This window comes from Tupaia chinensis, unplaced genomic scaffold (genome assembly GCF_000334495.1).
Source record: "Tupaia chinensis unplaced genomic scaffold, TupChi_1.0 Scaffold000407_4, whole genome shotgun sequence".
Classification (NCBI taxonomy): Eukaryota; Metazoa; Chordata; class Mammalia; order Scandentia; family Tupaiidae; genus Tupaia; species Tupaia belangeri.
Genome location: NW_006159912.1, coordinates 3332384 through 3341836, shown reverse-complemented (window position 1 = coordinate 3341836; position 9453 = coordinate 3332384). Strand labels below are relative to the sequence as shown.

The following is a 9453-nucleotide window of genomic DNA, read 5'->3' as shown; positions in this document are numbered from 1 at the left end:
TCCTCCGCAGGCCCCCTCCGCCTGCCGGCCGTGGTCGCGCACCGTGTGCTGCTCCCGCCGCCACCGGACCCCGACCCTCTGCGCTCGGTCGCCAGCATCCGCGTCTGCTCCTCTCCCCTCCCCCGCCTGACCCCTCAGCTCTCGGGTCGCGCCGTGGCCTCTGGACCTCCTCACCCCTGCGGCCGCATCCTCCCGCCCTGAGCCGTGGGCGCCGGCGGCGGCTTTTTGCATCGTCCAAAGGTTTCTGGTGCATTGACGGAAACAACTTGACTTTGAGCGGTGCCAGGTCTCCAACTTGAGTCTTGCAGCGCAGTGGTCTATGCGCACAGTGCGAACAGACGCCTTTTTCCCGAAGTACCCCTGCTCCGGAGCGGAGTTGAGTTCGTGTGTGGGAGAGCAGTCGCGTGCCGTGCTCCTGCGGGATTGTATAACTATATTTAGGTGGATGTTGCCAATGGTTCCATCCAGTGTTATGGTAACTGGGCATCCCAGAGGCAAGAGGAGGAGGAGTGACTTACAGATGCAGTTTTACTGTGTAGGGCTTTTTAAAAAACACCTTGTACTTTCCATTCAGCAGTTTTTTATTTAGCATGTGTTAACTCGTGAGCCGTTTATTACAATTTTATAAGAAAGGTAGGTGGAGAGCATTACCATCCCGTTTTACAGATGTAGAAACGGGACAAAATACAAACTTCTGATTCTTTACTGTAAGGGTATGTGGACCAAGAGATTTAACCCAGAGTGTTTTGGAATTCATAGTCCACAAGGCGGCTCAGAAGTACAGTGGGATCTTGGGACGTTCTTCCTGAGATTGAATAGATCGGTGAAAAGACAGGCCAGGGCCAGTGCTCCGCAGTTCTGTGCCTGGGACTCCGCTCTGCTACGGAGTTAAAGTGACGTCGGACAAGTCAGGGCTTCTCCGTGCTTATTTCCTCCTCTTTGAAATGAGAGCAAAGGTGCTGTATTCTTTGCAAAGTTGTGTGTGTCTGGAAACCCCACTCCCTGGAGTTGCAATTTGGTTATTACTTGCCGACTCCTTAAAGCCCCCGGTGCCAGTTTCCTTGAGAAACATAGGGAATGAGGCAAAAGCCCCCGGTGCCAGTTTCCTTGAGAAACAGGAAATGAGGCTTCCCCCGGGAATGAACGATCATTTCTTTTTAGCTGGAGAGAGAATTCCCATCACTGTCTGGACCAGAGAGGGGGACCCGGGTGAGGGAAGAGGATTGCTGGGAGGAGGCAGGAAGGAGCGTGCACAGGCGGCTTGACACATGGGCCCTATTCCTGCCTCGGCTCTGACTCATCTTCTGACGCTTGGGGGAGGAGAGGTAGTTGCTTGGTATTTTTGGCTTTCCCCCATAAAACGGGAGACAGTTTCCTTCATTCCAAGTCTTTTTAACGTCGGTGTTGAACGTGTCTGTGCTGAGTTCCCGTCTGAAACCTTTCGTATTGGCTGGCTGCAGGTATGAATTCTGTGATATTCTTTAACAGGACCACATGAATGTGTTTATATCAGAAAAAAAACTGACCAGGTGAAAAAGTCCAGGGAATCTGAAAACTTCAGCATAAAAACTTAAGCATTTTTAAAAGATAGCCTTTAGGGAGGGGTCTATTTGCTTGGTTCCTTTGCAATAGGGATTTAATTTTATGGCAGGATGGATTTTAAATTGTTTTCTCAGCTATCACAAGTAATACATGAACTATTCTGTGTAAACAATTTAAAACTTTACTAATAAGGTTAAAGCCTCCTTTTGAGCATCTTTCTCAAAATTAACTGAGATGCCTATTTTTTTGGTTTGTGTATCTAATTTAGAGTTTTCTAAGCTTTTTCCTATAGATCTATTTGTACAGTTTTTTTTTTAACTGAAATTTTAAAATTGACTGATCCTGTTCACAGATTTGACTTCTCTCCACAACAGGTTTCATATATTTTAAGTACAGTTGGTTGTAAAGTTTTATTTGTCTTGAAAACATGGCATTTCTCAGGGCATCAGGGAAATGACCTCTTGTTGAACAACTTCTATGTAGTTAAATTGTAACGATCGTAAGCTGTACTCTTAGGTGCAAATGAAAACTTTTCCATTAAAACACACACACACACGCACACACACACGCACACATGCATGCAAACCTAGGATACCAGAGTGTTCGCCTCTCTTTGCTCTTAAGGAGGCATACAGAAGAGTAGAAGGAGGGAGAGTTGCTAAAGCGACGGCCTGGGTATAAACTTACCCAGCAAACATCAAAGGCAGTAGCTTTATTATTTATGAAAGCTTTATTGGGGTGAAGACACAGAAGGGAAGGGGAAGTGTGAAGGTGGGCACAGTTCAAATCAGTTTTTTCAGGGCATGGGTGAGTTAAAGCAAAATTCGTGTTGGGGGATTATGGATTTATGCATTTATCGAAGACTTTTACCAGGCCAGAGAGACTGTGCTGATGCTGCTGGGTAGAAGGAAAGGAAGGCCCCTGACCTTCTGAGGCTGCCGGGCTAATAGTGACATTCTGAGAGGAAGGGTTCCTTCCCCGCATTGGCCAGAATTGTTGTAATGGCTCTGAATTCCTGGAAATCAACATTGTATTTGTTTAACCTTTTAAATTGTGAATGATAACATGCAGGAAAGGATATAAAACAGGTGGGTAACCTGATGAATTATTTTAAAGCAAACATAAGTGTAATGACCATGTAGGTTCTGGATTCATGTCCCCCCTTCTTTCTCCCAAGCATGATTTCTCCCTCACCCCAAGAGGTAACCTAGCCAGTAACTACCCTGTGACTTTAATGGAATCACTTCTTTTTTCTGTAGTTTTATCCACTAAATATAAATACCTAAAAAACATAGTTTCTTCATTTTGCCTATTTTTCACGTCTGTGCAAATGGAATCAAAGTAGGTATTCCTTTGAGTCCTCCTCTCTTTTGGTCTCTCTCTCTCTCACATAGTCTGTTTGTTTAAATTCCTGCAGCTTGCTATTTTTGAAGATTGACCCATGTTGTTGCATGTGATTGTGGTGGTTAATTTTTGTGTGATCATACCTCAAGGTATTTATCAGTTTGCTGTTGATGAAGAGCTGGGGTGTTTGTGGCCTAGGGCAGCTGTGCACAGCCCTGGGTCCGGTGTGTGTATCTTTGGCTTTACTAGTTGATGCCTATTTTCCTAAGTGGTTATACCAATTTACATTCTTTCAGTGGTGTCAGCCTTGAATTTGTAATCCACTGTATTTGCTGTTTAACCACAGTAGGCTTAGCTATTTTTTGAATGACTACATAAATGTCACCAAGGTAGTGTGACCCCTGGCAAATCATGTATCATTGTATTTATATTTATTTATATTTAGTTTTATGGTTTGCACTAGCACTGTACCCAAACATCAGAAATAGTTTCCTTATACCTTTTTTCTTTTTAAGCTAATGCGTAGTTATAGGAAAATTTAAATATGCAAAAATGAGGGGCCAGCAGGTGGCATGGTGGTTAAGGCTGGACTCCCACACAACTGACTGCGGTTCAAGTCCTGGACCTGGCAGCTTGCTTTCTCACTTTCCCTTTCTCTCTCCCTCTAGTCAAATTTTTAAAAATAAATAAGTAAAATTAAAATAAATAATACTTAAAGAAATATACAAGAATGAAATGCTAAAAATAAAAGTGAATAGTACCTAGAAATCTTTTTTTTTTAAGGAATTATTTATTTTTGTTTATTATTTTTAACAATGTGCTATAGGGCATCTGTGCTTATTAGAAAGAGACAGAATGAGACAGAAAGCAAGCCACCAGGACTGGGTCTTGAACTATGGTCAGCCATATGGGAGTCCAGCACCTCAACCATCATGCCACCTGATGTTCCCTCATGGGTCTTTTGAAGATCTTCAGTGGATCCTGCCTCCGGCAGATGCTTTCCCTTGTGACCCACCCTAAACGTGGAGGGCAGTCAGTACACTGTGTGTATAGGAACCCGGGCCTGACCCTGTTAAAGAACTTTCTGAGGGCTAGCAGATGGCATGGTGGTTAAGGTGCTGTATTCCCACATGGCTGACTGTGGTTTGAGCCCTGGACCTTGTGGTTTGAAGGCCACACATGAAGCATATACATGTGTGTCCAAAATCTCTAGAGGAGAATGGAGGAGAAGGGATTATGGCATGGCCATTTCTCTTGTGAGGTGATTTCTCACTTTTTTCTATCTCTCTCTGGCAAGCACATGCACCCTGTGGCAAAAACTTGAGAAAAAAAACAGGAATAAAAAGAACTTTGTGAGACAGGACTAGCTGGTGGAATGGTGAGTCCCACAAGGCCGACTGTGCAGTTTGAGTCCTGGACCTAGAGGCTTGAGGAACACACTGGGCGTGTGTGCGTGCTCAAAATCCTAAGAGAATGGAGGAAAAGGGATTGGGACATGACCATTCTCCCTAGGGGGTGCTTTCTCAAGCACCGTGTGCAAATTGAAAAACAAAGCAAACGACAAAAAAAACAGAGCCCTCTGAGGACAGGGATTCATACTCTTGGACGCGTAAGTTCCCTAAGAGGCACAGAGGAGAGACTCTGGCTTCTACTTTCTTGGCAGTTCCAAAGTAACCACAGATTCCTTGCTAGAGGAATAAATGACTCCTTTACAATATTTAAAATGTATTTTTTTCTAAATGTTTCTTTATATGTGAAGGTAGGTGTAGAAAGCGAGAAATTACCCCCGGGGGGATTGCCACACCACAATCCCTTCTCTTCCATTCTCCTCTCAGGATCTTGGGCACGCACACGCATACCCGGTGTGAGTTTAAGCCACCGGATCCAGGACTCGAATCGCGGTCGGCTACATGGGAGTCCAGAGACATAGCCATTACGCCAACTGCTGATCCCACTTTTTTTTTTTTAAATCATGTATCAGCAGTAAAAACCCAAGTAGATATGAGTTTACCTCTGCCAGTCCTGGGACCAGCAGATAGTGTAATGGTTGTGTTGCTAGACTCCCATGTAGCTGACTGCAGTTGAGACTCACTCCAGGTGTGTGTGCATGTGAGCGTGTGTGCCCAAGGTCCCAAGAGGATCACACGCTTTCTGTGTCTCTTTCTGGCAAGTGCATGTGCCCTATAGCAAGAACCTCTTAAAAAAAAAAAAGAAAGGAAGGAAGGAAGGAAGGAAGGAAGGAAGGAAGAAAGGATAAGCATGACAAAGTTGAAGCTCCCTTGGGCTGCTTTTCCCTTCCCTCACTGGGATATCTACTCCCAGAAATTTGATAGACTTTCTTCTGAGCCCCAAGGACTTCAGTCAAACACTTTTGACAAATGCAAAAGGATGTAGAAGTCTCTTGTAGTCTGTATTTTGTACTGCCACATGTTTTTTGTTTAGGGGATGACCTCTTTTAGGGTTAAAGGTTGTACATCATTTTATGTGGTTTCTTATTAATAGAAATGGGTGAAATATTCAGTGTTCTATAGAGTATCAGTTACTTGGTACAAACTTTGAGCTAGACATGGTCCAAAATGGCAATGAAATGGAACTTTCTTGTACTGGCTTACATCTTAAATTCAAATAACTATTATAGTATTTTATTTGAAAATGATCTCTCCTAAAATAATAAGTTACGTTTATGGAGTTTCTTGTTTAGTTTATCCTCCTAGAAACTGCAATAGATAGTATTTCTCTTTTCCACCATACCAGCCTAATCTTAATAATTTCTTCTTTCCTTTTTCTTTCTTTCTTTTTTTCTTTTTAATGGTTTTTGCCATAGGGCATGTGCACTTGCCGGAGAGAGACAGTGAGGGGGAAGGTGAGCAATCACTCACCCAGGGAGGATGGTCCTGCTGCAGTCCCTTCTCCACTCTCCTCCTGGGATTTTGGGCATGTATGCATACATGCTGGAGGTGATATTCAGGCCACCAAGTCCAAGACTCAAACTGCTGTCAGTTATGTGGGAGTCCAGTGCCTTAGCCACTCTGCCACCTGCTGGCCCCAATAATGTTTTTATATCACTTCCAGAAAGATACTTACATAATTCCCATATAAATTCTCAGACTTACACTTCCAGAAATTCTGATTAATTAGGTCTGAAGTGGGTCCTATGACTCTGCATTGTGGCTAGCATCCCAGGCAGTTCTCATGGAGGGCTCTTTAGAATCATACTTGGAAAAGTACTTCTTTGAAAAGTAGGTATTTTTTTAAAGAATTATTTTATTTAACTTTATTTACTTATTTTAATTTGACTAGAGAGGGAGGGGGAGAGAGAGAGCGAGAAACTGAGAAAGCAAGCTGCCAGATCCGGGACTTGAACTGTGGTTGGCCATGTGGGAGTCCAGAGCCCTTAACCACTTCGCCACCTGCTAGCCCTTAAAGTAGTTCTTTACCATGCCATGATGGTTTTATAACTTATTAATCTAAAAGGCTTGGCAGACTTTTTCTGTAAAGTGGCAGGTAGTAAATACTTGGGGCTTGTACGCTGGAAGGTTTCAGCCACGAAGACTTCCCTATGCTGCTGTAGAGTGAAAGTAGGCCTAGTTAATACGTCCCAGTGTGTTCCACTCCAACTTTACTCATGGATACTGAAGTTTGAATTTCATGTAATCTTTTTAATAACTACTTTATTTAACTTTTTCTTTATTTACTCATTTATTTAATTTTAATTTGACCAGAGAGAGACAGAACAAGAGAGAGGGAGAGAGGGAAAGTGAGAAAGTAAGCCGCCAGGCCCGGGACTCGAACCATGGTTGGCCATGTGGGAGTCCAGTGCCCTTAACCACCGCACCACCTGCCGGCCCCCATGAATTTCATGTAATCTTAAGGTGCCCATGAAATAGTGACTTTCTCCCTGCCCCCAGTTGCCAGAGGGTACGTGCGCTTACCAGAGGGGAAGAGAGAAAAAGGAGGAGAGGAAGAAAGCACCCCCTGACAGAACGTGGGCAGACCACAGTTCCTTCTCTATTTCTCCATCTGGTCGGGATCTTGGGCATACACACACACGTGCCTGGCATGTTTTTCAGGCCACTGGGCTGGTATTTGAACCACGGTCAGCCATGTGCGATTTGGGGGCTGGCCCTTTTTCATCCATTACAAAAAATATATATAAACTAGTCTTAATTCACAGGCAGTACAAAAACTGGTGGGATGGTTGGCCTACCCCCGATTTGAACAGTAGAGTGGGACTGAGGCCCTTGTATTCCCCTATAAGAGTGTGGTGAATAGTAATATAGGAATGTTGTAACAAATAGTATATAGTCTCCGAAAGGGATCTATGTATATTGTCTTGTTAGTTAGTTAGTTTTAAATTTTGCTACAGGGTGTGTATACTTGCTGAAGAAAGGGAGGGAGGGGGAAGCCAGGGAGGAGAGAGACAGAATGAATATGAATGAGAAAGTACCTGCCTTCCCTCCAGTGGGGGAGGCCACACTGCCTTTCTTCTCCATTTCTCCTCCGGGGATTTTGGGCTTGCATCCCCGTTTGCCTGGTATGTTTTTCAAGCGGCCAGGTCTGGGATTTGAACCCTGTAGTTGGCCATGTAGGATCCAGCTGCCTTAACCACCATAGCATAAGGCTGGCCGTATATTATCTTCTTATATTTTAAGACAATATTTTTTCAGGAAAGAACACTTGGGAATAACGTCAGGATTTCTGCCTTTTGACTCCTACTTAGCTGAAAACTTCATTCTTGCTGTGGCCGTAGGGTGGTGTAGAAACCCTAGCCGTTCTGAACTGTTACCTTACCTGCTCGGCGATAGACACCTTTGATTTATAAAGACAAGTAGGATATACACTTCCCAGCACTTGATAAATGAAGGTAATTTGGTATAAATTCACACATACACTAATGTGGAATTGGGCCAAGGGATAAGATAAAGAAGTCCCTGCAGGGGAAAGACGAAGCTCACTGCTGGAGTTAGGGATTTCGATGTATCTAGTGAGACATCAAAAGGTTAGATGATCACAGGGTGATTAACTATTAATTCCCAAGTTCTTAGTCTTGTGAATTTTATTCTAATTTATTAATTTTTTTTGAAGGTTTTTGCCATAGGGCGTGTGCATTCACTGGAAACAGGAAGAGTAGAAATTACCACTCCTTTTACTTCATTCTCTTCTCAGGATTTTGGGCACACATGCACACATACCTGGTATGATTTTCTGGGATTCAAACCGTGGTTGGCCATGTAGAAGTCAAGCGCCTTACCACCATACCATCTGCTGGTTCTAATTAACTGTAAGGACTATAAGATCTGAGGAAAATCCTAAGAGAATGGATTGCTGCAGGCCATCTTCCCAGGGGGTGATTTCCCTCTTTCGCTCTTTCTCTGTTGAAAATAGGGGGTCTGCAGCTAAAAAGGAAAAAGAAAATATCTGTGCTTTTTAAAAATTTCATTGTTCCGCTTCTCCGATGGCAGTAGAGACTGGCAATTTTTTTCTTTTTTTTTAGAAAGATTTTTGCTATAGGGTATGTGCGCTTGCCAGAGAGAAATTGCCCCCCTAGGGGGAGGGCCATGCCACAATCCCTTTTCCTTCATTCTCCTCTTGGGATCTTGGGCATGCACACATGCATGCACATGCACCTGGAGTGACTCTTGAATCACTGGGTCCGAGACTTGAACCGTAGGCAGCTACGTGGGAGTCTAGCAACGTAATCATTACACCATCTGCTGGTCCCAAGACTGGCAATTTTGAGGTAAACTCATACCTACTTGGGCTTTTACTGCTGATATGTGATTTTTAAATTTTTTAAAAATATTTTGCCTCTAGGTGTTCTGACTTACATAAATCAAAATTTTTATATAGGCCGTTGCACAAATTGGTTTCCGATTAGTCCCAAAATTTAACTGCAGATGTTAGCAGCTTTCTCAGATTTTTTTACACCCAATGATCATCTTATACTTCTTAGGACTTTAGAATTTTTAGAGATTAATATCCAGATTACAGATAAAGCACAGACTGACTTTATGTTCCTTAACTGCTTTCTCTTTGCAGTTTTAATTGCTTCCCCAGTGAAATGTATGTTTTAGTTGTCTTTAGATTGGTTCATCTGTTGTGGTCAGATTATATGACTAATCAACAAATGGGCAGCTCATGGAACGAAGGTTCTGGTCCCACTGGGGTTACTGAATTTCTGTGTAGAGTCTGTGAAAGCCTCTTAACTTCCATTTACCTCTGATTCCTCATCTAGGAACCATGACAGCAGAATGATACTGATCCGTGAGTGAGCATGCTCTTGTGGCTTTAACAGGACATGCCCTCGAGTTTGCTTCAGCAAGTCCACGGGGACAGAATGAGGCAGATAATGAGAGCGGCACTTCTTACACTTGAATGTGTACACAGATCACCTGGGACCTTGTTAAACTGCAGAACCCGATCCTGCAGGTCTTGGCGTAGGGCCTGAAATTCTGCATTTCTCTCTAGGCAGCGTTGATGCTGTGGGCCTTGAGTCACACTTCTTGAGAAGTGAAGAGCTAGAGAAAGGGCTTCTGTTCTTCTTTGGAATCTCTAAATCAAGAGTCT

General features: G+C 43.4%; 1 protein-coding gene across 2 annotated transcripts in view; it reads left to right on the top strand.

Moving 5' to 3' along the window:
* The window catches only part of DUSP14 (dual specificity phosphatase 14), a 22429-nt gene that overhangs the window by 1012 nt on the left and 11964 nt on the right, over positions 1 to 9453 (top strand). The window contains exon 1 of one of the 2 annotated variants that reach the window (XM_006154435.3): positions 1438 to 1460. The exons of the other annotated variant lie outside the window; for it this stretch is intronic. The gene's annotated coding sequence lies outside the window, so the exon portion shown is untranslated. Of the gene's footprint in view, positions 1 to 1437; positions 1461 to 9453 lie in introns of those variants that run through there. 2 annotated transcript variants of the gene reach the window in all.